The sequence below is a fragment of the Bos javanicus genome, chromosome 9 (genome assembly GCF_032452875.1).
Source record: "Bos javanicus breed banteng chromosome 9, ARS-OSU_banteng_1.0, whole genome shotgun sequence".
NCBI lineage: Eukaryota > Metazoa > Chordata > Mammalia > Artiodactyla > Bovidae > Bos > Bos javanicus.
The window spans coordinates 61,003,915-61,031,039 of NC_083876.1; the positions used below are offsets into that span (position 1 = coordinate 61,003,915).

Below are 27,125 nucleotides of genomic sequence, written 5' to 3' on the forward strand. Positions count from 1 at the left end.
TAAAAAAATAAAGGCCTGCTTGTTCTCATCCTGAGCATTTCACTCCTTTACTTCCCTGACTCTTTAGGCAAAAAAGCTTGACGTTCCTCTAAAAACAGATTGGAGGCAGTGAGGCAAATGGCAATAACTTACCTGTGAGGCACCTGAGGACTTGGACTAAGACAGTTCAAAGGAAATGGAAAGGTAGACATGGAAATCAAAGCCTGAGACCTGGTGACTGAGTGCGGAGACCAGACATGGTGGAGAGGATGAGGAAGAGGAGAGGTAAGGAGAAGGGAGAGTGGACAGGATGCTCCCTGACTTTCTAATCTGGTTGATTTGGAGAGAAATAGTAGCTTGACAGGACTGTGAAAATCCAGAGGAGCAATTTGAGGAGAAAATATGATCGTTTGGGTTTAGTAAGGTTTTATTTTTTATGTTCTTCCTTTTAAAGCCAAATGAAATAAAATTTTTGTTTTGTTTCTCATAAACAAAAGAACCCAAAATAATTAAGGTGTTTTTTTTTTTTTAATTTGCCTATGAACCCCTTATAGAAAAAGTGTTCTTACTTTTGTTCGTAAAAACATGAAAATCCACTTTTTAAATCAAGCTGGTGATCTTTGTTTATTTCATTTGACATTTCCAGAAAATACTTAAGCTACTTCCAGAAAACTTAAAATAAATTAAGGAAAATGAATAGAAATACACCCTGTCAAATTGCCTTTATTTTTCAGGTCCCTGAACAGTCAATTCAATCTTATCCTAGTCAGCTAAAATTCCATGAAAAAAATTGCATATCTCATTTCTATGAAATAGTGCAATGCCTCAATTTTTACTGTATTTGAACTTAGGGTGAGATCAGTTCAGTTAGTTCAGCCACTCAGTCGTGTCCGACTCTTTGTGACCCCGTGAACCACAGCACGCCAGGCCTCTCTGTCCATCACCAACTCCCAGAGTCCACCCAAACTCATGTCCATTGAGTTGGTGATGCCATCCAACCATCTCATCCTCTGTCGTCCCCTTCTCCTCCTGCCCTCAATCTTTCCTAGTATCAGGGTCTTTTCCAATGAGTGAGTTCTTCGCGTCAGGTGGCCAAAGTATTGGAGTTTCAGCTTCAAAATCAGTCCTACCAATGAACACCCAGGACTGATCTCCTTTAGGATGGACTGGTTGGATCTCCTTGCAGGCCAAGGGACTCTCAAGAGTCTTCTCCAACACCACAGTTCAAAAGCATCAATTCTTTGGTGCTCAGCTTTCTTTATAGTCCAACTCTCACATCCATACATGACCACTGGAAAAACCATAGCCTTGACTAGACAGACCTTGTTGGCAAAGTAATGTCTCTGCTTTTGAATATGCTGTCTAGGTTGGTCATAACTTTCCTTCCAAGGAGTAAGCGTCTTTTAATTTTATGGCTGCAATCACCATCTGCAGTGATTTTGGAGCCCAGAAAAATAAAGTCTGACACTGTTTCCACTGTTTCCCCATCTATTTGCCATGAAGTGATGGGACCGGATGCCATGATCTTAGTTTTCTGAATGTTGAGCTTTAAGCCAACTTTTTCACTCTCCTCTTTCACTTTCATCAAGAGGCTCTTTAGTTCTTCTTCACTTTCTGCCATAAGGGTGGTGTCATCTGCATATCTGAGGTTATTGATATTTCTCCCAGCAATCTTGATTCCCTTAGGGTGAGATAATAAAATAGAATTTCAGACTCAAAGCCTCTTTCAACTATGTGATGGTAAAAGGTTCCAAAATGAATCTTTGTTTTAGAGAAATGCTCTTGATTTTCAGGTCTAAGTTGGATCGTGTAGAGGTTTTTTTTTTTTTTTTTTTTTTGTAGTTTGTAACCCTAGAGCACAGAAAAGAAAAATGAAGTTTGGCCAATTATTTTTCTATTAATTTTTCCTAAGAAAGAAGATTTTCCATGTCCTTACCATATCCAAAAAGATTTAAGATTTGTCCAAAGCAACCAAACCAGAATTGCCTGAGTTATCTTTACTGTGTCCTTATTCCATCCTTGGAAATTTAAGATTTGTATAAGAAAATGAAACTGACCATCCCTGAGTTATATCTTTTTTTTTTTCTGTTTACATTGATGAACACAGAGAGGAAGACCAAAACAATGTTTGAATTGCAGAGCCAAAGAAAAGCACAGAGAAACTCAGAATGAAGCTGTGATATTGATATTTTACCAAGTTTTCTCTGAGATATTGATTATGACTTGCAGCCAAGTATGACTCATTGCTATAATCTAAAATGATGTCATCAGCCTTTTGAATTTCAGGAGAGAGATGAGAGTGATCTTTCGGCAAAATTGGTAAGTTAAGCATATTACAGTTATTCTGCATGTATACAAGTGCATATGTGATTAGCTTAAATACTGACAGCAAAGATTCTTTAAGAGATATCCCAGCCAGATCATCTCATAAAGATGTTCACTAGCCAGTAATTCATGCCATGTACACTGAGTTTACCGTCCGCTTCTTTTGCTATACCCTATGCGAAGAGTTGACTCATTGGAAAAGACTCTGATGCTGGGAGGGATTGGGGGCAGGAGGAGAAGGGGATGACAGAGGATGAGATGGCTGGATGGCATCACTGACTCGATGGACATGAGTCTGAGTGAACTCCGGGAGTTGGTGATGGACAGGGAGGCCTGGCGTGCTGCGATTCATGGGGTCGCAAAGAGTCGGACACGACTGAGCGACTGACATGACCTGATCCGAAAGTGCAAGCAGTCAGGCAAGGATCACCAGAGAAACAAACAAGCGGGAATAAAAGGAACTTGCAGGACATAGAAAACTTAGAAGAAATTTTAAAAATTATTTTTGGTTGTGCTGGGTCTGTGTTATTGTGCATGGGCTTTCTCTAGTTGAGATATTCAGTTGCTTTGTGCAGGCTTCTCATCATGGTGGCACCTCTTGTTGCAGAGCATGGATTCTAGAGCGTGGGCTTCGGTAGTGTGGCTGCTCCTTGGCATGCGGAATCTGCCAGGACCAGGGATGGAAGTCATCATTCCATTGTCTTCTGGCTTCAAGGTGATATTTCAGATACTATTCTGATCTCAATATTTTGTATAGGACCTGTTTTTCCCTGCCTGATGATATTAAGAGGTGGGACTTTTGGGGGTGGGGGGTGATACAGTCATGTACTTGGAGCTCTCATGAATGGGATTAGTGCCCTTGTAACAGTTTGCTTCCTTCTCTCTGCTCTCTACCAGGTAAGGATACGAAATGGCAACCCACTACAGTACTCTTGCCTTGAAAATCCCATGGATGGAGGAGCCATGGACGGATGCTACAGTCCATGAGGTCGCAAAGAGTCGGACACGACTGAGCCACTTCACTTTCATAACTCAGAAGAGGGCTTTCCCTAGAACCCATGGAGGCCGGCACCCTGATATGAAACTTCCTGCCTCCAGAACTGTTAGAAAGAAACTTCTGTTATTTATAACCACCTGTTAGTCAGTCCTGTCCAGCTTTTCACAACCCCATGGACTGTAGCTTACCAGGCTCCTCTGTCCGTGGGATTCTCCAGACAAGAATACTGGAGCGGATTGCCATTCCTTTCTCCAGAGGATCTTCCTAACCCAGGGATCGAACCCAGGCTTCCTGCATTGCAGGCAGATTTTTTACCATTTGAGCTACAGGGAAGTCCTTGTCTACAGTACTTTGTTACCGCAGCCTGAACTAAGATACCTCCCAAACTATCATTCAAGCATAAAGGCACAATAAAAGATCTTCAAATACAGAACGACTTGTGAAATTTCTCCCATGCATTTTTTTCTTCAGGAAGCTACTAGAAGAGGTGCTCATTGAAGAGAATAAACCAACAAAGAGGAAGTCATGGAAACTAGGAAACATGAGAGCCCACACCAGAGAGGAGTAGAAGGAATTTTCAGGATCAGGGTGAGAGGTGAGCTCAGGGCAAATACTGTGGCCTGGAAGGCAAGACACTCAGCCTGCAGCAGGAAGGTGGATGGCGCTGGGGGGAGGGGAGGAGTTCTAAGAAAAAGGTGCAATTGATAGAGTCCTCAGTATGTTTGAAGGAATTGAGAAGAGAGGTACACTTTTGGCAGAGAGCTTGGGGACTAATAAATGCTAGGTAAATGGGCTTCCCTGGTGGGTCAGTGGTAAAGAATCCGCCGCCAGTGCAGGAGACTCAGGTTCGATCCCCAGGTTGGGAAGATCCCCTGGAGAAGCAAATGGCAATGCACTCCAGTATTCTTGCCTGGAGAATTCCATAGACAGAGGAGCCTGGTGGGCTACAGTCCATGGGGTCCCAGAAAGAGTTGGACATGACTTAGTGCCCAAACAGCAACAACAAATGGAAAATGAAACAAGGAAAATAAAGTCAAGGGAGGAGCAAGGCAATGATTAAGAGAAAAAGCCCAAGCAAGAGACTATATTCATAGTAAAACTGGTTACATACAAATACCTGTTAAAAAGAAACAACAAGCCCTGAAGTCACTGTGGTAAATCACACCAAGACTTAATACCTAACCTAATGCAGTTTTAACCTCTCCCAGAAGGTTTAAAAACCATTGAGTGTGAAATTTCCTGGTAGGACTAGTGAGGTAATCCGCCTAAGATCTCCACCACCCCCACCCTGTCCCCGCCTTCCTCTCAGGGAGGGTGATGTTCTTGAAATAATCCACTCTTGTAATTTTCTTGTCCCACCCTCTTTCTGCTATAGAAACTTTCCATTTTACACAAACTCCTCTGGAGCACCTCAGGAGTCATTTAATAAAGCCAGTCAGGGACTTCGCTGGCAGTCCAGCTGAAACTCCCTTCCAATGCAGGGGTTGCAGATTCCATCCCTGGTTGGGGAGCTAAGATTCCACATGCCTCCAGGCTAAAACACCAAAACGTAAAACAGAAGCAACACTATAACAAATTCAATCGAGACTTTAAAAATTAGCATCATCAAAAAATCTTTTAAAAATAATAATAAAGCCAATTAGAACTTTAGATTTACTCAATCTACTTTTGTTTTATAACATGACAAATATTAATAGAATTCAAACTTAAGATTTAACCATATTAAGATGGGGAAGGAGAGTATATGTACACATGTATTTGTTGTTGTTCATTCGACAGGTCACGTCCGACTCTTCACACACTAGGCTTCCCTGTCCTTCACTATCTCCCAGAGTTTGCTCAAATTCATGTCCATTGAGTCCGTGATGCTATCTATCTCATGCTCTGCCACCCTCTTCTCCATTTGCCTTCAATTTTTCCCAGCATCAGGATCTTTTCCAATGAGTTGACTCTTTTCAGCAGGTGGCCAAAGTATTGGAGCTTCAGCTTCAGCATCATTCCTTCCAATGAATATTCAGGGTTTTTTTCTTTTTCTTTTTTAACGCATAAGTGTAAGTATATGTGTATTGATGGGATCTAGGTGATAACAGAGTGAAAACCTCATCATAGTAGAAAGTCATCAGTTTATATTCAGCCAAAAAATAAATATATTATTGTTGTTGTTTAGTCACTAAGTTATGTCCAACTCTTTTGTGACCCCATGAACTGTAGCCTGCCAGGTTCCTCTGTCCATGAGATTTCCTCGGCAAAAATACTGGAAAGGATTGCCATTTCCTTCTCTAGGGGATCTCCCTGACCTAGGGATCAAACTCGAGTGTCCTGCATTGGCAGGCAGATTTTTTGCAACTGAGCCACCAGAAAAGCCCCCCAAATATATCATTATTGGCGTTTTACTTTAAAATATGAAGGTTGACACTAAAAGAACCATAAGAAGATTAGAAGTTTGCCAGAAAGGAGAAGGCGTGGACAGGAAGCAAGGGTGGGTAGAGGGAGTTTGATTTATGACACCACACTTATTTTTCTTTTTAAAGAAAGAGCATGATTTTTTTTTAAAGTAGACCTACAGGACTTCATCTTTCTGTGTCATATCTTTTTGCCTTTTCATACTGTTCATGGGGTTCCAGATGTTCAAGCTAGATTTAGAAAAGGCAGAGGAACCAGAGATCAAATTGCCAACATCCGTTGGATCATAGAAAAAGCAACAGAATCCCAGAAAAACATCTACTTCTGCTTTATTTATTACGCCAAAGCCTTTGACTGTCTAGATCACAACAAACTGTGAAAATTTCTTCAAGAGATGGGAATACCAGACCACCTTACCTGCCTCCTGAGAAATTTGTATGCAGGTCAAGAAGCAACAGTTAGAACTGGACATGGAACAACAGACTGGTTCCAAATCGGGAAAGGAGTACATCAAGGCTGTATATTGTCACCCTGCTTATTATATGCAGAGTACATCATGTGAAATGCCAGGCTGGATGAAGCATAAGCTAGAATCAAGATTGCCAGGAGAAATATCAATAACTTCAGATATGCAGATGACACACCCTTATGGCAGAAAGTGAAGAGGAACTAAAAAGCCTCTTAATGAAAGTGAAAGAGGAGAGTGAAAAAGCTAGCTTAAAACTCAACATTCAAAAAGTGAAGATCACGGCATCTGGTCCCCATCACTTCATGGCAAATAGATGGGGAAAAAATGGAAACCATGATGGACTTTATTTTCTTGGGCTCCAAAATCACTGCAGATGTGCCTGCAGCCATGAAATTAAAAGACGCTTATTCCTTGGAAGAAAAGCTATGACTAACCTAGAGAGCATATTAAAAAGCAGAGACATTACTTTGCCGGCAAAGATCTGTCTAGTCAAAGCTATGGTTTTCCCAGTAATCATCTATGGATAAGAGAGTTGTACTATAAAGAAAGCTGAGTGCCGAAGAATTGATGCTTTTGAACTGTGGTGTTGGAGAAGACTCCTGAGAATCCCTTGGACTGCAAGGAGATCAAACTGGTCAATCCTAAAGGATATCAACCCTGAGTATTCATTGGATGGACTGATGCTAAAGCTGAAGCTCCAATACTTTGGCTACCTGATGCTAAGAACTGACTCATTGGAAAAGACCCAGATGCTGGGAAAGATTGAAGGCAGGAGTAGAAGGGACAGAGAGTGAGATGGTTGGATGGCATCACCGACTCGATGGACATTAGTTTGAGCAAGCTCCGGGAGTTGTTGATGAACAGGGAAGCTTGGTGTGGTGCAGTCCATGGGGTTGCAAAGAATCAGACACGACTGAGTGACTGATTTGAACTGAACAGGACTTCAACCTTAAAGCAAAGGCAGAGAGATGATAGTACACAGGGCAAGCATGGGTGGGGAAGAAAATAATCCAGAGAAACTGGGAATTTCGATGGAGGTCATACTGAGAGGGGCACTCAGGGCCCTGCTGAAGAGCTCTGGTGTTGTGGGTACCTCAAGAATGTGGGAAAGTATTTATGTCATGTGCTGGGGAGTGTATTTTGGCAGAGTCAGAGAATGCCAAGACATCCAAAGTTGAAAGGCAAGGAGGCTAATTAGAAGCTATCGTTGCTGCCAAAATCTTGGCTTCCTCTGCCCACCGGAAAGAAAATATGGAGACAGAGTTTGGAGAAAATCTAAAGTTGGCTTTAATCCTCAAGCCAGCAGAGGAGAAAAGTAGGCTCATGCCTCAAGAATTGTGTCTCCCCTCCATGGGGAATCAAGGGGATCCTATAGTTGGGGCTTGCTTGCAGTCAGGGGTTGGAAATAAAGAGGAAAGATGTAAGGATACTGTATTCTTCTTTCTTTTTGCATTGTTTCAAAACACTCAATAGGCTGGCATCAGGTAGCCCAGTCATTTGGGTCTAACAGTTGGTCTCAATAGTAGGGCCCATTGTTTTTTGTGGATTGCACTGCGATTTGTAGAACAAGGGAAAAACAAACTATAATGGGTGGTTTGTAGAGAAAGTGCTGTAAAGTTAAGCATCAGGATGTGACTAGCATAAAATTAAAAGATAATGGATACATAATGTGGTTCATGCAGAGTTAGAGGGCAATAGGTCTGTGATGTAGTTTTAGTTATCAATGCAGACTGTAGATCAGGAACAGTTAAATCAAAGAAGGAACAAAAGGCAAAGAGAAAAAGAAAACTTTTTCATGTTTCACTGCAACACTACTTTTAATTTATTTTTAATTTTTTATTTTTAGATTTCCAAATGCGATGATTAACTGTATGTGTTAACGTGGCTGGACCACAGTTCTCCAGTATGTGGTCAAACACTGTTCTGGATGTTTCCATGAGGATATTTTTGGATGAGATTGACTTTAAAAAAAAAATATTTATTTATGTTTGGCTGCGTCCAGTCTAAGTTGCGGCTCTTGGGGTCTTCATTGTGTCGAGCGGGATCTTTCACTGCGGCGCACAGGCTCTCTAGGGTCTCGTGGCTCAGTAGCTGTGGCATAAATATGCATAGTAGCCTTATTTATAATAGTCACAACAACCCAAATGCTTGCCGATTAATGGGTATCTGTTGAATAATAAACAGATCACTAAGATGTGGTATATTCAAACCATAGAGTATTATTTGGCCATAAAAAGGAAAGAAATACTGGTACATGCTGTAGCATGGATGAACCTTGAAAACATGTTCAGTGAAGGAAGCCAGACACAAGAACTGTATGATTTGATTCCATTTATATGAAATGTCCAGTAAAAGAAAATGTATAGAAAACAGAAGTAAGGTTAGTAGCTGACAAGAGCTGGAGGGGATGAGGAATGGGGAGTGACTGCTAATGAGTATGGGGTTTCTTTTTGGAAAAGAAACAGTTTTTATTTTTATAAAAATGTTTTAAAATTAGATATTGATGATGGTTGCATAATTCTGTAAATATTCTAAAATTCACTGAATTGTAAACTTTAAAACTGTAAATTTTATGGCATTCAAATTTATCTCAGTAAAGTTGTTATATTAAAAAACAAAAAACCCAATCCTTGCTTATACTTATTCACTGAGCTAATAGGTTAAGAAGTTCTTAGACACAAACATCTTCTATTTCCATGTGGGTGTGGCTCTTGCCTCTAGTTGCATCCTCACACAACCACTCACACACGTGCGCATGTGCATACACACATAAGGAGACAGCCTTCCAAGCAGAGCTGGACCACATGCGGCAGGTGGTCCCAGGGAGCTGGCTAGGACCACTGGCAGCTGCTGCCTGTGCCTGCCCTCTGTAAAGCAGACAAGCAAGATACACAGTGAAGGTGTAGGTGGTGGTGCTGGCCCAAGGCGGATGGTTTATAAACCGTCGTTACCTAAAGCCTTCCCACCCGTGGTAGCAAGGCCACGCCAATGTGCTGAGAATTCACTGATCTCAGAGCTCAACTTGGTTGTCAGCTATCTTTCCATCAGTTCCCCCAATAAATAGGAACCAGGCTGTAAAAATGTAATTACGTTATTGTTAATTTATAACACCAACTCCTCCCCCTCTGAGAACCAGTTCTTTCCACACACACCCAGCAGGTTGGGCTTTATTGTTTGTTTCCTTCTTTCAGCCCAGGCACTGAGTCATCTTTGTTCATAAATGTGCTTGCACTTCCTAACCTCGTCTCGCTAAGATGGGTAGTGTGTTTTCTTTCCCTCACCCACTTCCTAGGATGGCTAGTCCACTCCCCTCTTCCCTCAGCACCTTCCCTCAGAAACGTATGTTTTATCTATCTTTCCTGTTCCAGACTGCCAGCTGTCATATATGATTAAAGAACTGGGCAATCGTTAAGTGGAGAAATGGGAGGCAGCGAAGGTGAGAAATGGGAGTTCTGTTCTTCTAGCAGGATCTGGAGTTTCTGGAGGGCTGGAACTCTGTGGGGCTTCCCAGGTGGCTCAGTGGTAAAGAATCCGCCTGTCCATACAGGAGACGCAGATTCGATCTCAGGTCTGGGAAGATCCCCTGGAGAAGGAAATGGCAACCCACTCCAGTATTCTTGCCAGGAGAATCCCATGGACAGATCTGTCTGGTGAGCTATAGTCCACAGGGTCACAAAGAGTCGTACACGACTTAGCGACTGACCACCAACAACAAGGAGCTTTGTGACAGAGAGGGTCATTATTGCTGCAGCAACTGTCTATTTATTAAGTTTAAATAGCTACTTTACTATCACTATTATTATTATTTTGCCCATGCCCCGAGGCATGCAGGATCTTAGTTCTCTGTCCTGGGACTGAACCCATGTGCCATGCAGTGGAAGTTGAGTCTTAACCACTGAACCACCAAGAATGTCCCACAAGTGTCTCTTTAGGACAGCAGTTTTCAGAATGAGGTCAGAAACCACCAGAGTCCCCAAGAACTGACTGAACAGAGGAGCAGATATAAGAATTCAGCTGCCTTTATCAAACCAGACACAAGAGACTTGGAAAAAAGTAAATGTCACTCCTCTTGGTAACTTTTGTTTTGGAAAATACAGCTATGCTTTATACACATTACTATATACAAAATAGATAACCAACAAGGACCTATTGAATAGGACAAGGAAACATAGTCAATATTTTGTAGTAATTTATAAGAGAAAAGAATCTGAAAAAGAATATATATATTAATATATAAATAAATCACTTGTCCTGTATACCTGATACTAACATGATATTGTAAATCAATTATGCTTCAATTAAAAAAAGAAAATATCGTTGTTTTAAAAATATTTATGCTAACGTAATATTTTGTTCATTTTCAATAAACTAATAAATATTAAAATTTTTGTTTTAATTTTAATAGAAGAAATATTGATATAGCCCATGTAAAGAGAGTTCCTTAGAGTCCTCAACAATTTTTTGAAGTGTAAACAGGTTCTGAGATTCAAAAGTTTGAGAACTGCTGCTCTAGGACCACTCTTGGCCCCCACGTGCGCTCCTTCTTGCTCTTCCTGAGGGACCTCACTAAGACCGACCACTATCAACTACCACCTCCAAGCTGGTGACTGCTCTGGCCAGCATGCAAGCGGCTGTGTACCACTCTGCAAGGACCTGGAGAGAAGGGAAGGAGGATTGCCCCGAGAGTGGAAATGGATAAATCCAAACACAGAGGATGTGACTGACCACTCAATCATTCAACAAATACTTATTGAGCACCTACCCGGGGCCATGTGCTATTTCAGATGTTGCAGTTACAGTAGCAAGCAAAACGGAAAATCCCTGAATGTTCTGTAATAGGGAGAACATGAAAGAATATAATGGGAAATGAAGTGATACGTAGTGATGAAAGTGAAGTCACTCAGTCGTGGCCAACTCTTTGCGACCCTGTGGACTGTAGCCTACCAAGCTCCTCCGTTCATGGGATTCTCCAGGCAAGAATACTGGAGTGGGTTGCCATTTCCTTCTCCAAGGGATCTTCCTGACCCAGGGATCGAACAGGTCTCCCGCATTGGAGGCAGACGCTTTAACCTCTGAGCCACCAGGGAAACCCCTGGTATACATAACGATAATACTAGAAATTATTTGTAAGAGCTTGACCTTATGAATTTTGGGAATAATCCCAAATTCCAGGTTTCTTTCTCTATATGATTTCCAAAGGTGATATTCAGACAACAGACAGTGATAAATGACAAAGATTGCGTGTGTGGGGTGTATGTGTATGTTTTTTTTTATTCCATAAATTATGTTTCCCCAGGAGCCATTCTGCTACTATGGTTCTGGGAAGTAGGTGTTTACAGATTTCACCTTGGTAAGGAGGCAGATGTGACGCAAGAGAAGTTCCTGACAGTCACAGGAATGGGGGGGAAGGAGGAGAGCGAAAAGAGGAGACTTTAGGATTGACAGCTCAAGGACAAGGCCAGACAAGCATTCTTGCAACACACGGTAACAATCCAGAGAAGCGTCACCATGAGGTCACCTAAGCACCACCCTCTAGACACTGTCTCCAGGAGGAACAGAAAAAAAGTGAGAGAAACAGCTTTGGCAGAGAGTTGTCACCTTGGGATAACACTGTCTCACATTAGAAAACTGAGATACTTTCATTGGCAATTTGAAGCCCCATCTTCAACATTTTCTTTGCATGTCTGAGATGACCTGTCATCAAATTTCAATCTGAATGCATTAACCATTTATTGTTGCTGGGCTTGTATGTGAAACCCTGGGGCAGGGTACTCCAGTGATAATGACTCAATCAGACCCTTCCTTTTTTTAATCCTAAACCCAAGTGTTATGACCAGTTGGTCACATGGGAGACAGGAGATTGAAGCGAAGAGATGCCAGAAGAAAAGACAACAGGATGGATAGGTCTTTTCTTCAGAAGGAAATGCTTTCCGTCTTCTCTGCCACTTCGGCCACCTGGAAAGAAACAGCTGAGATCGATCTGACCTCCTACTACTGAAACATACACCCAGAAAGAGAAGAGAGGGTTAAGAGAAAAACAAGGAGTGTGTGTGTTGGGGGTGGAGGGGGGTAGGGGGGAAGGGTGTCTCCTTCTATGCTGACCCTCAGAAAAGATAAAGAAGAAAGAAAGAGAGCCCCATTCACTTGTGGCCCAATTCATAACCCATCAACTTGGGGTCTCCTCTATGGAGTCAGAATAAAAGCAAGGCCCAAGGAAGAGCCTGAGTAGACACTTCTCATGCCCCAAATATAGCATCCCTGAAACTTAGGCATTTTCCTTTTTTAAGGCTGAGCTGTGTGGCATGTGGGATCTTAGTTCCCAGACTAGGAATCAAACCTGTTCTCCCTGCGCTGAGAGCACAGTCTTAACCACTGGACCTCCAAGGAAGTCCTGAGTTGTGTGTGTTTGCTCAGTCCTGCCCAACTCTTTTGCGATCCCTTGGACTACAGCCTGCCAGGCTCCTCTGTCTATGGGATTTCCCAGGCAAGAATACTGGAGTGAGTTGCCATTTCCTTCTCTAGGGGATCTTGCTGACCCAGGGATAAAACCCATGGCTCCTGCATCTCCTGAATTGGCAGGTGGGTTCTTTACCACTGTGCTACCTGGGTCCTGAGCTAGGCATTTTAAATAGGCCTATTGACTGAGGCTCAAGGACAAAAATCAAAGTTGCAAGCTATGGACGGAGTAAAGTCAGAGTCTGAACTTGACTTGCAGGTTCCAGTGAACCATGCTGCTGCCCTTCTAAGCTCCCCCATCCCCTACAATTAGAACCTAATTGGTTAGCATAGGTAGTCTTTATTATATCTTGCAGTCCTGTGTCCTTCCCCACCCTGGGATATTAGGTGAAATGACCAGACCTATAGTCATTACTCATTCATCCGGCTAATGTTTACTGAGACTGAGGCTTTCTTCAGTTCTGAGCCCTGAAATTGCTTCTGTGATCTGGTGTCCTGAAATGTGGTATGAAGCTTCCCAGGTGATTAGTGGTAAGGAATCTGCCTGCCAATGCAGGAGATGCAAGAGACAAGGCTTTAATCCCTGGATTGAGTAGATACCCTGGAGTAGGAAATGGGTGCCCACTCCAGTATTACTGCCTGGAAAATTCCATGGACAGAGGAGCCTGGTGGGCCACAGTCCATGGACTGGCAAAGAGTCAGATACAACTGAGCACTCACATGAGTGTGTGCACACACACACATACACACACACACAAAGTGGAATGAATCCAGCCATAGGAACAGAGCAGATTGAAAAATCAGGAAGTGGAGGATGAGAGGAGAAAGAAGACTGACAGTTAGCAGCCCTAAGGAGTAGCCAGTCCTGGCTGTGAGCAGAACAGGGACCACACTGTGGACATGAAATGAGATCATGGTGATGAGGGCCCCCTTTGCTGTGTGGTTTCTCCTTGACCATTTGCTATGCAGATAGAATCTCGACCTATGGATCAGTTCAGTTGCTCAGTCGTGTCCGACTCTTTGTGACCCCATGGACTGCAGCACACTAGGCCTCCCTGTCCATCACCAACTCCTGGAGCTTGCTCAGACTCATGTACATTGAGTCGGTGATTCCATCCAACCATCTCATCCTCTGACCTATGGATAGATTGTACTTTAAAAAAAATTTTATTTGGGGGGAGTTCCCCGATGGCCTAGTGGTTAAGATTTGGGGCTTTCCCTGCCATGGCCTGGGTTCAGTCACTGGTAGGGAAACTCTGCCTGGCAGGGCCAAAAAATACACACACACACATAAAATAATTTGTTATTTTTTTAATAATTTGTGGTATGTGGGATCTTTTTTTAAAAAAAAATTTCATATAATTTTATTTATTTTTGGCTGTGCTGGGTCTTTGTTGCTCCTTGGGCTTTTCTGTAGCTGCAGTGTGTGGGCTTCTCATTCAGTGGTTTCTCTTGTTGCAGCTCTTGGGTTCTACAGCACAGGCTCAACATACTCCTTGGCATGTGGGGTCTTCCCAGATCAGGGATCAAACCGGTGTCTCCGGCATTGGCATTGGTAGGCAGATTCTTTACCATTGAACTACCAGGGAAGCCCAGTGTGTGGCATCTTTAGGTACTGCATATGAACTCTTAGCTGTGGCATGTGGGGTCTACTTCCCTGACAAGGGACCGAACCTGGGTCCCTTGCATTGGGAGTGTGGAGTCTTAGCCACTGGACCACCAGGGAAGTCCCTGTACAAAAATTTTTTGAAAGCTGATTGGCAGCTCCTAATGTTTCCCAAACGTCCAAACCATTCGAGTCATCTTCCAAATCTCTTTGAGGTACCTACACAAAATGATCCAGATACCAGCTGTTAAAAGACAAACTGAGACGTGTTAAAGATTTTAAGAGTTTATTGGAGCAGAAATCAATTGGAATCAGGCAGCACCAAAATAGAAGTATTTAGTAGTGCTTTCCACCAATAAGAGCTAGGGGAAAGACTTATAGAGAAAAGGTAGATTCAAAGCAAGGAAATTATTTGATTGGCTACAGCTTACACTCCTGCCTTATATGGGAAAGCTTGCTTGGCTGTTTGTGACTGGTAGTCCTGAGGTTTGGCTTTCTTAACCTTGAGGTATTTATAGGTTCCAGTTTGGGTTTGCTTAGGCCTCTAAGGCTGGTGGCCCAGTGGTAAAGAATTGGCCTGCTAACGTAGGAGACACAAGAGACGCAGGTTAGATCCCTGAGTCGGGGAGATCCCCTGGAGTAGGAAATGACAACCCACTCCAGTATTCTTGTGTGGAGAATTCCATGGACAGAGGAGCCTGGTGGGCTACAGTCCATGGGGTGGAAAAGTGTCAGACACGACTGAGCACAGCATATCACTAAGGCATTTGGCCGCACCAGGTCTTAGCTGCAGCACACGGGGTTGTCTTTCTTCCTTGTGGCATATTTAGTTTGTAGCCTGTGAACTCTTAACTGTGGCATCTAGTTCCCTGACCAGGGATCAAACCCTGGCTCTGCATTGGGAGGGTGGAGTCTCAGCTACTTGACCACCAGTGAAGTCCCTTATTTATTTATCATTCTTTTTAAAAATTTATCTTATTGAAGTATAATTGACTTGGGGCTTCCCAGGTGGCTCAGTGGGTAAAGGATCTGCCTGAAATGCAGGAGACATAGGAGACACGGGTTCAATTCCTCGGTCGGGAAGATGCCCTGGAGGAGGGCATGGTTCCCCACTCCAGTATTCTTGCCTGGAGAATCCGCATGGACAGAGGAGCCTGGTGGGCTACAGTCCACAGGGTCACAAAGAGCTGGACACGACTGAAGCATACATGCATGTAGTTGACATACAGTGCTGTGTTAATTTCTGCTGATTCAGATATATATATATATATATATTCTTTTCCACTATGGTTTATTAGAGGATATTTAATACAGTTCCTGTGCTACACAGTAAGACCATGTTGTTTATCTTCTCTATGTAAGTTTGTATCTGCTAGCCCCAAACTCTCAATCCCTCCTTCCCCCATCCATGATAAACTTTAAATCCCAGACCATTTTAAACCATTTAACTTTTGTTAATGTGTGTTCAGGAAATATTAACCTAAATAAAATGTAGTTTGTATAAAAAGAAGCAAAAAACCTGTCCTAAAAAAAAAAGAAAAAAACAGCAACAAAAAACCCTGTCCTTTAAAGTTAAACAATGTTATGCCTAATTTTTAGACCATTTAGAAGGCTGCAGAGCATGGTGATAAAACAGCAGAGGTCCTTATGTTAGACCATCTTGGTGAAGCCCCAGTGACTGCATTTACCAGCTCCGTGACTTTAGAAGAGTTATTTGACTCCTCTCTGCCTTGTTTTTCTTATATGTAAAGTGGGAATTTTACATATTCAGAATTGAGAAGTAAGTGAGCTCGTTACTATCCAGTAGATAACAAATGATATTCAGTAGACGTCAGTTTCATCATTATTAGTTTTTCAGTTTCTTTCTCTCTTCTGTCCTCCATTTGCACAGTTAAAGCCATTTACTTCTTTCTTTTAAAAAATACCTATCTTGATTATAGAATTAATATATATTAGTAAAAGATTCAGAGGATATATAAAAAGATAAAAAAGAGGAAATAGAAATTACCCACTAATCCCAAACCTAAAAGATATAACTGCTTTGAAAATGACCCTCAAGAAATCTATTACTAGCATTTCTGAGAAGTGTTCGAAACTTCCATTCTTTGGTTTTACGGAAAGAAAAATCTCCTTTCTAAGGTACTATCTCTCTTCCCTAGACTGCCTCAGTACAACTCGGTACACTAGTAGATGAACTTTTATTCACCATTTACAGCTTTCTTTGCCAAAAGAAATCAACGCATGATCCTCAATATCCACTCAGTTTCCCTCTGACAGGCTCAGAGGAATCCATCATTGTATTTTCCCATCTCCATGTCATCTGAGGAATAGGGACAGTGAGAGCTTGACAGGGCTCCTGGCCCCTGTGTTTAACTTGGGGACACTAAAGCCCTGGATGAACATGTGACATGCTGGAGGGCCTTGGTGGGGCTGGAATCAGAAGCTGGAGCACCTGATATGCCCTCCCTCCCCCCACACAGTGCAGCTGTGCAAAGCTGGACTCAGGAAGTCTGCCCTCATTGTGGGTGGTTTCCCACGACTGAAACCACCAGGTCTGTGTGGGAGAAGCTGTTTTTAAAAAATAATGCGCAATCTCTGAACCCGGAAGAAGAGAGCTTGGGAGGAGAGATCTGATAGAGGCTGGTGGGCCCTCCTTCTCAGAAAAGGCAGGAAGAGGCCCTGAGGCTGAGGCAGGACATTTGCTAGAAAACACAGCGTTACTAAGTAACAGGGTAAAACCCACAGAACCACAGAGAGCAGTACACACGTTGAAACTGGGTGGCGTGTTCAAAGCTAGATTGGGTAATGCATCTTTGAAGGAAACTCTAGTTTTATTTTATTTTTTTTAATTTTTAGGAAGAAAACGTACAAGGTCATCGTATTTGAAAATCTTATTAAGTAGGTGCTTCTTCCTCTAAAGTGAATATTGAAGGTCTAGATTTCCATCAGGCATAAATCCTTCTAGAAAGATTTTCAGCACTGATTATTTCAATATGAATAAAAGTGAAATATTCAGGATCGTGTACAGAAAATTAAACGAGACATTTCCTCTGTGATTTCTATTCAGTCTTTTTAAAGAAAAGGCCACAACACTTTAGTAGTGTGTTTATATTTAGATAGTCAAAATTAACTAAGAGCATGCAAAGTGTTTGTCTTCCAGTAAACCTTCTGTATCTATTTATTTATTAACTTAAAATTTCTTTATTTATTTGGCTGTGTTGAGTCTTAGTTGTGGCATTCAGGATCTTTGCTGCATCATGCAGATCTTTCATTGTGCTGTGGGTGAAAGATGTGACATAAACTAGTTAGAACCTACTAGACCCAAGATGGTGAAAGATTTATTTCCAGTGGAACTTGGGCCTTCTTATTATATGCTCATTGCAGTACATCAGCTAAATGACTCAGCAACAAGGGCCATGACAGTTTTGAAGCCAATCATAAAAGGCCAAAAAGGGGGCGGTGGCCCAATTCCTGGAAATCCTCTCCCCTTCCCCAGATAACTGGAATAATCCTCCCACTCATTAGCCTATGAAATTACACAGCCCATAAAAACTAACCATGCCATATTTTGGGATCTCTCACCTTCCAAGATGGCTCACACTCTGTTTATGGAGTGTGACTCTCTCTCAATACATCAATTTCTCGCCTATCACTTTGCCTTTTGCTGAATTCCTTCTGCACTGAAACATAAAGAACATTAGTTTCATTAAGTCCTGAGACCAGGTGTGCAATTTCTGCTGGGAGATTGTGGGCTCAAGTCTCCTCCTAAGCCAGAAGTTGTGAGTTCAAGTCCCAATCTTAAGTGTGCAGTCTTAGCATGAGAGAAAGGGAGAGGTCAAGGTGAATCCAAATGTTTGGACTGAGCAACTGATAAGCCAATCACTGCGATGGAGAAAACTACAAGAGGCACACATCTGGGGGGTTGGGAATTGGGTATTCTGTTTTGGATATATACATTTAATAGGCCTGAGAAACATACACTGGCAATTTTCAAGCAGGCAATTGAATATGAATCTGGAGGTCAAAGGAGAGATCTGGCTGGAGATGTATATTTAGGAGTCACCAGCATGCAATGGCACCCCACTCCAGTACTCTTGCCTGGAAAATCCCATGGACAGAGGAGCCTGGTAGGCTACAGTCTGTGGGGTCACTAAGAGTCGGGCATGACTGAGTGACTTCCCTTTCACTTTTCACTTTCATGCATTGGAGAAGGAAATGGCAACCCACCCGAGTGTTCTTGCCTGGAGAATCCCAGGGACAGAGGAGCCTAGTGGGCTGCCGTCTATGGGGTCACACAGAGTCGGACACGACTGAAGCAATTTAACAGCAGCAGCAGCAGCATACTAATAGTATTTAAAGTTACAAGCTGCTTAAGATCATCTGGGGGTACAGAAAGAGAACAGGAGTGTCTGAGTACTCAGCCCTGAGACACTACATCCACAGAGGAGGAATTAGCAGAGAAGACAGGCCAGCCAGTGAGACAGAGTGGCAGTAAGAGCGAGTGCTATCTTCGAAGCCAAGGGAAGAAAGTGTTTTGGGGAGCAGAGGAAGATCAGCTGTGGAAACACTGGTTTGACTGTCGAAATTAACAACATGGACCTCACAGGCGATCATGACAAAAACAATGAAAAGATGATTAGAGGAGATTCCAAAGAGAATGGGAAGAGACAGATTGGAGACAGCATGCACTGACAATGTACATTTTCAAGTTTTGTTAAAAGGGAAGCAGATAGATAGGGTAGCAGCCAGTAAAGTGAAAGTGTTAGTTGCTCAGTTGTGTCTGACCCTTTGCGACCCCATGGACCATAGCCTGTCAAGCTCCTCTGTCCATGGAATTCTCCAGGCAAGAATACTGGAGTGGGTTGCTATTCCCTTCTCCAGGGAATCTTCCCGATTCAGGGATCAAACCCTGGTCTCCTGCACTGCAGGTGGATTCTTTACCATCTGAGCAACCAGAAGGGGGATTAAAGTGAAACTGAGAGGTAAATACTGTTGTGTGCTAAGATGAGGATATTTTAAGACATATTCATAGACTGAGGAGAATGATCTAGTAGAGAGGAAAATTTGAGTATGCAAGGGAGAGAGGAATAATTTCTGAAGCCATATCTTTGAGTAGGTTAGAGAATAGTGGGTCTAGCACCCAAGTGGAGGCAATGATATTGAACAGGGAGCTTGGATAGTTTATCTATGACTACATGTGATAGAGTAGAGGATAAGGCAGATGTGATAATGGGAGCTCCTAGAAGGCTTTTTTCTGGTTGCTTCTCTTTTCTTAAGGAAATGGGAGGTAAGGTCATCCATGTGAGGTTTAGGAGAGAAAGGAAGGTGTGAAACAGCTGCCTTGGAGAGTGGAAGAGTGAACGATGGGGGACAATGGGATAGGGCTGCCAGGTAGCACTAAGGGGACACCTGAGGTTAGTGGTCATAATTTAACGTGAACCACTCCACACGGTTGGTTGTTCTCCTCCAGCCACATTCAGCTGCATTGGTGCAAAGGTGGAGCTGATGGACAGTTGGTTTTGCCATGGGTTAGACTTTTACCAGGCAAGTTTGCTGAAGGGAGAGGTGTAGGGAGTAATGAATCATGGATGGAAGATAGTTCAGAACAGACATGATAGTGTTATGGACAGTGGAATAGTTTGAGGATTAATGGATTATGGATCCCAGACAAAAAAAGAATTACTGAAGTCAGAGCTGCAAAGACTGGAGGCAGTGGTCAGAGAGTGGTTTGCTTAAGATGATTTTGAAGGCAGCTCCTGGAAGAGCTGACTATAGAACCTTAGAATTCAGAAGCTCCACAGACCAAGTGTTCAATTTCAGAGTACAAGGTGTTCATAACTAAAATTTTGGTATGTGCTGTAGGAATAGTTTGTGAAGAGAGGGGAAAAGGAGACAGTAATGAAGATGCCTTTGACAGAAGGAAATGGATTATCATTTTAAGCATAAAGGAAATAAAGCCAGAATCAAGGTCACAGAGGTCCATGTGGGAAAGGGGAAAACTGGAAAGAGATTTGTCCCACACTTCAAGGTCATAGTGATTGATGTAGGCAGGTGAAGGGAATTGAAATCAATGTTAAAGCAAAAATAGAAATATGTGACACTGTTGATCCACGAGGGCACTTCGCACAGTTGTTGTCAAGAATTGTTGAGATGCTTGATTTCAAAGCACTTACTGATGACGTCAAGAGCTGTTTGGTCACTGGTTGCCATGCGTGATAATGAGGCCAACTGGAAGGCCTCATTAGTCCCCTCCCTTCTCAGTGGTCATTTACTTCAGGGAAGATCAAGTAACAGTGAAACCACAGGACGAGTCGGAACAATAAACCACGTTATCTGGACACGCTGTCTTCAAACACAGGCATCTGAGAGGATGGGCAGGAGACCTCTGGCCACTCAAAGAAAACTCGATAAAAGTTTAGTCAGTAACTTAGGTGGCAGACCTTTCTGTGGCTTATCATTTACTCTTGAAAATTATCATCTATTGAAAGATTCAAATAAAAATAAGCTCAAAAACGAATTCTTGGGCGTTACCTGGGAGGTCCAGTGGTTAGGACATAGCGTTTCCACTGCCCTGGTCAGGGATCTTACCCACAAGCCATCTGGTGGCCAAAAAACCCAAAGAATTCTTAATGTGGTGATGATCACACAACTCTGTAAAAATATTAAAAGTTATTGAATTGTATACTTAAAATGGGTAAATTTCATGAAATATAAAATTACACCTAAAAAACCTTAAAAATCTGAATTCATATTTATTAAATATTATAACAACATATTTGAAAATTTAATTCAGGGTTGAGCTCAAAGTCATACTGACTGTTGATTTATTGTTAAATAAAGCAGCCAACCAGGGTATAGCCCTAAAAAAAGGAAAATCCACTGGAAAAGAATTAGGTCACTTACTATGTGTTTCTAGTACTAGTTAATACAAACCAGCAGTGAAACTGTAACATCGCCCAGGATAATAACCAAAGTTTGTGTGAGGCTCCAGAAAATTCCTTCCTTGCAACACTTCTTGGCTAGCTTGCTCTTGCTCTTCCTGGTAACGTCCAGACCATGCTGTCCCTGGGCTGGACTTCTCCTTAACCTTTCTTTGCTTGTCCCTTGGATGTATTTTGCTGCCTGGACTATAATTATTTTTTATACTGAAGCTCGTAGTTAACTAGAAGACACTAGTAGATTTTGCTGACAGGAAAAAGGCCAAGTAGGAACTTGCATGTAAATCAGCCTGCTAGCTAGTCATCATTCTCACCAATAAAACAACGTATCTGGAACGTGACCAATGAAAACTCCATAACTGGAATGAGTGTCTGGCCTGGTTCCCGTGGACTTGGAAAGCCCGTAGCTCATACCCAAGTGTACAGAGGAGGGGCCGCTGCCTCATGATCTCTTCACAGCTGTTATTTTGAAATAATTATTCATGGCAGTGAGCTGTCACTGAATATTCCAGGCGTATGCCTGTGTTACGAAACAACATTTGATGTTTACCGCCACGGTGAAATGCTTAGAACACCAAGCAGTGGTAGGCGAACTGAAAGTCTCCAGTCAGGAGGGCTCCTTTTGGGAATAATTAAAATGAGCCGAGTCCTGCCTCTTTGCTTTTCCTCTCGTGATTCTCCCTGATCTGCTGCCCCGTTCATCTGCCCACACTTGTTCCCCAAGCCTTCCTGGAGTGCCAGCTCGAAGACAGTCTTTCCTAAGTTCTCACCCAGGTTCTTCCCCTTTAAGCATCTGTATGATTTAGGGAAGTTCTTTTACCTTCTTCGGAAAATGGGACAATATTTCGCAAGGTAGTGGTTTGGCACTAGATGCTCAATAAAAATTAATACCTTTCCTGACTGTTTTAGGAGAGTAAAAATTATATCACATTCCTCTGAATGGAATGTACTTCACAAGTCAGTGCTTTATTTTAAGCTCCCTTGTACTTTTGCTCACTATTTCATGGACACTATATATCTTATACCCACAGTAAGCCTCAACCCTCCCAGGGAGATAGAAAACCTTTTACTCTTTTCTGAAGTCCTCTTGGAATGTCTACTTAGTCACAGAGCAAGAACATGCAGGTTTGGACTAGGCTGTGGTTGGTGGGCAGTTTACTTTGGTGACGTCACTGTTTTCAGTTTAGTTAGGTGGTGGTAGTAAGATCAGACCAGGTGGCTAGGATGTAGGGACCCTGTGATTGGGCTGTTGGACATGAGTCACTGGCAGACCACCGAGGAGGGTAATCTCTTGGCAGCATAGGAGTACAGTTTCTCAGAAAGTAGAAAGCTCTCAATGACTTTTACTAATCAAAATAGAAGGCTTTTCATACCATCTGATATGTGAAACTTCTACTGTTCTCAGTTTGTGCTCAGTTGCTCAGTCCTGTCCAACTCTTTGTGACCCCAAGGACTATAGCCCGCCAGGCTCCTCTGTCCATGGGATTCTCCAGGCAAGAATACTGGGGAGGGTTGCCACTTCCTCCTCCAATGGATCTTCCCAACCCAGGGATGGAACCCCAGTCTCTTGTGTCTCCTGAACTGGCAGGTGGATTCTTTACCACTGCACCACCTGGGAAGCTCCTTCTTAATTTAATGACAACCAGTAGCCATGCCAGAATCTTGAGACATGCTTAAATCTGCCCTCTTTACCTCCCTCACACCCATACGGATATTGTCAGCAAAATCCAGTTGATTCTACCTCTTCCATGACTCTTCTGATCAGTCTTCCTATCCTCCCAGGCTTCAGTGTAGGCTCCCATCAGCTCTTACCTGGATCTTTAGAATAACTTTGTTACTAAATTCACCCCTCTGTAATTTTCTTCCAAAATGCTGCCACCAGTGATCTTTCTCAAACAGGCATCAAATCAGGTTATCTTCCTTTGTAAAATCTTTTAAGGATTTGCCACTATTGACAGAGAAAATATTCCACACTCGCTCTCCCATCACCTTGACTCTCTGTCTCCCTTATAATCTTTATTCTCCATCATTCTTCCCTTCACATCCTCACCCCAGTTACAACTTGCAGGTGCTGTGCTCTTTCAGGCTTCTTGGCCTTTAATGTTTTCTTGTCCTGGAATGCCCTCTCTTTCATTTCTTTGACAGCATCATGCTTTGGAGCAGAGGCTCTGGGCAGACACCTTCATTTGATCCTGACTCCTCTGCTTGCCAGCTGAGATGTTGGGCAAGTTATTTTAAAATACTTTATATTATTTTATATAGTAAAGGGACTTCACAGATGTTAAGGATCTTGAGCTGGGTAAGTAACCTGGTTTATCCAGATGGGTCTGAAGTAATCACAAGGGGCCTTATAAGAGGAAGACAGGATGGTCAGAGAGATGAGAAGGCAGTGTGATGATGGGAGCAGAGACTGCAGTGAGGCAGCCGTAAGCCAAAGGTTGCTGGCAGCCTTGAAAAGCTGGGAGAAATGAGGAACAGATTTTCCTCCAGAGCCTCCAGAAAGAACCAGCCCTGTCACACACATTGATTTTTAACCTTTAGGACTCATTTCTGATTTCTGATCTCCAGAACTGTAAGAGAATACAGTGGTGTTGAATTAAGCCACTAAGACTGTGTTAAATTGCTACAGCATTAACAGGAGATGGAGTGAATTCCATAACATTTACATATCTATAGCTATATATAATTTTAAATTCATATGTTTCCCCATTAGGCTGATTAGGTGTGTTTATTAGGGTCTGATGATTTTTTTTTTCTTCTTTGTGATGAATGTGAACAAATCCTTACTTCAAATTGTGTTTATTTCAGGAGGGTGAAGCCTTGGGTACCAAACTCTACAGTTTGGTACTTACCCAGCTCAAGATCCTTAACTTAACATCTGTGAAGTCCCTTTACTATATAAAATAATACAAAGTATTTTAAAATAATTTGCCCATCATCTCAGCTGGCAAGCAGAGGAGTCAGGATTCAAATGAAGGTACCAAATGAAGAATAGACAGAGACAAAACCCAGTTCAATAAGGGCTTGTCTGCCAAGGAAAAGTCAAGGTGCTCTTGCTTCTTATTAATATTTTAAAAACACCCCCTAGTACCATGTCTGCATGCCTAGCACTGTGCTTGGCACATTCTTAAACTCATATAAATATCTGATGAAGGAAAGGTTATGGTATCAAGTGTGTTTTTGTTTTGACTGGATTCAGTTCACGCCAGAATGGAGGCACAAGTTGTGAACTCTCCAATAAGGTTCTATCTCTGGCAAGCACAGGTCTGTGAGATATGTCAGAAAAATGACTGAAAACAGGTCTGGGGATTGTTGTAGAAAAAGAGAGGTGACTATAATCAAAGGAGTGCCTGGTCCTGGAATATTTTACACGATAAATATTTCATAAGATTTTGGTCTCTCTAGTATAAGATAGAGCTAGGAAAAAAGCCAGAGAAGGATGTTAAAGATGATCAAAGTAGAAGGAATTAGGTAGGTATAGTAGTAAAAATAAAAAAGATTCTATTTGAAAAAAAAATTAAAAGTCTTAAATTCACAAAGAATAATCAGATTACTTTCTCAAATCTGAAAAAAAAAAAAAGAAATAGGAAACATTTCATAAGCTTGAAAATCCTTCCACTAAAAATAAAAGGGAAATACCTCTCTATATAACACACATGAAAATATAGAATTCATTACTCCGAAAGGCTGTGCCTACCAGAAATGTAAATACTGCAGACAGAGCTGAATTAGGGGTCAAGCCAGGCAGCAGTGGCCTGAACTACCTCTAAGAGGCACAAATCATTGCTGAATACATTAGATTGTGGTGTCTGTGTTAATTCAGGTTTTCCAAATACAGCTTTTTACAATTTTACACTTGTAAATCGCCTGTCTCTGTTAAAATAAACAATGCCCTTGAGTGGAATTTAAAAAGTAAAACAAGAAAAATCTTACCATTTGGATTCATGTCTTTTGAAATGCTTTTGAATTACACATATAAGTAGCCTCATCAACTAAACTTTTGGATTGAATAGAATGAATGGCCTTAGTGCTATTTACCGTAAGGGAATGATTTATATTCTCATACACATTTTAATCTTTTTAATATAACTTACACAAAGTTATCTGGTGCAAAAAGTCACAAAAGGAAACTATAGAGAGAATAAGGACCACAGAAAAGGGAGAATCATTGTACAGATTGTTGTGAGGTCATTTAACATATGATTTTAGTATAAGGTAGGGATCTGATTTTATTTTCCAAATGACTAGACAATTGTCTCAATACTATTTATTAAATACTTTATCTTTTCTCTTCCCTGGTGGCTCAGATGGTAAAGAATTTGCCTGCAATGCCGGAGACCCATTCGATCAGGTCAGGAAGATTCCCTGGAGAAGGGAACGGCAACCCACTGCAGTATTCTTGCCTGGAGAATCCCATGGATACAGGAGCCTGGCGGGCTACAGTTCATGGGGTCACAGAGAGTCGGACATGACTGAGCGACTGACACTTTCACTTTATCTTCTCTCTAATGTTTTAAACACCATTTTGTTGTATACTAAATTCCCATATCATTGGCAGTTCTTCAGGTTCTCTGTAGAAGTGAATTTGAAACCAATGGGAGGAGGAAGTCCATGACAAGAACAGGATTGGCTCCTAAACCGTCAGGCCACAGGAGTTTCCAGCAAGGCAAGGATGCACTGTACTTTTTTATATCAGGCAAATAAATTGGCAGCTAAATACTCTACATTCTATTAGTATGAATTGATTGAACACTGATTAGTCCATTTCAAGTTTTTTCTTTCTAAAATCTATAAAACAATATTACTAAGTCTTTGGTGCAGAAAATAAGGTTAGGCTATTTATTCTCCAGCTCCCTTCCTGTGATACCCCTTCAGACTGCTGGTGTCACAGCTCCTCTCTCTTGGATTCTGGTAACCTCCCTCTCCTCCTGCTCTTTTGGAACTTTACTGCTGTTAGCCCTGGGTCCTTGCAGGATCCCTATATCTCTCCCACATTTTCAAAATAGGCTGGTGATATGCTGGTAGATAGCTGGGGCTGAGGGGTGTGGGAGAGACTTAACTTGTAGCACCTGCCACTTGCTCTGGTGTAAATATTCCTGTCATGGCCCATCTCAAGCTACCAGTGTGAACTCACTGAACACAGAGTTGGGAGGCAATGCTAAGAGGTGGCTTTTATAAACTGTTATGAGCCAGCTCCAGCACAGTACTCACTGAGATGGTCCTCTTATAAATGAATTCTTTCTAAATTATCCTAATTAGAGTGTGCCATCTGATTCCTATTGGGCCCCAAACTGATTCCAATACCATCCTGGACCATTGAATATTTAATCAGAGAGAAAAGAGCTCTCTTTTCTATAGAATTTAATCTGGGAGGATGTCAAACTAGAGCTTCAGAAGCTGAGAGCAAAGGCAACCAAGAGGAAGGCAGAGCTAAGAGACGGAGGTAGACAAATCCCGGCCATATCATCTCAGCCCTGGATTCTGCTGTGTGAGGCCTTTACCAAGCCCACAAAAGCAGAACCCAGAACCAAGGTCACCTCAAAAGCTGACACAGCCCCTTTGTAACCTTGCCAAAAGGACCCCTGGTCATCACAAGCAGGCTTCCTGACCCATATTAGGCAAATATGTCCACCTCCGTAGTCATCCTATAGTGCCCTAACCAACCACCTAACGCCAACCTTCTAGCAGGAATTTCCTTCATCTTGAAGTTCTAAAAATTGGCTACTAACCCATGAAAAGTGTCAACTTTTCCTGGCCTGTCAGGAGGTCAGCCTGCCTGTGCTTGCAGTGCCCACTTTATCTCTGCTCTTTGTTCTTAATAAATTCGCTCCCTTCTGAAATGCTCTGTGTCTGGAAATTCTTTTCCAACTCATTCTCAGATTGCCTCAACAGATAATGGCCATACTTATTAAAACTAATTTATTTATTTGACTGCACCATGACTTAGTTGTG

The 27,125-nt window shown here is 42.2% G+C and overlaps 2 long non-coding RNA genes across 3 annotated transcripts in view; one reads left to right on the forward strand and one right to left on the reverse strand.

Annotated features, from left to right (window-relative positions):
* On the forward strand, positions 1-8,899 carry LOC133253971 (uncharacterized). Its single transcript, XR_009738517.1, has 4 exons — positions 1-264; positions 2,087-2,298; positions 3,773-3,896; positions 8,020-8,899. It is a non-coding gene; the product is annotated as an uncharacterized LOC133253971 (long non-coding RNA).
* Positions 8,900-13,963: 5,064 nt separating this feature from the next.
* The window catches only part of LOC133253972 (uncharacterized), a 30,349-nt gene continuing 17,187 nt past the window's right edge, over positions 13,964-27,125 (reverse strand). Inside the window, exons 2-4 of one of the 2 annotated variants that reach the window (XR_009738519.1) lie at positions 20,409-20,886; positions 17,818-17,915; positions 13,964-17,511 (exon numbers count right to left, since the gene is read on the reverse strand). This is a non-coding gene — a long non-coding RNA (uncharacterized LOC133253972). Of the gene's footprint in view, positions 17,512-17,817; positions 20,887-27,125 lie in introns of both variants that reach the window. The other variant, XR_009738518.1, reaches the window with a different exon arrangement.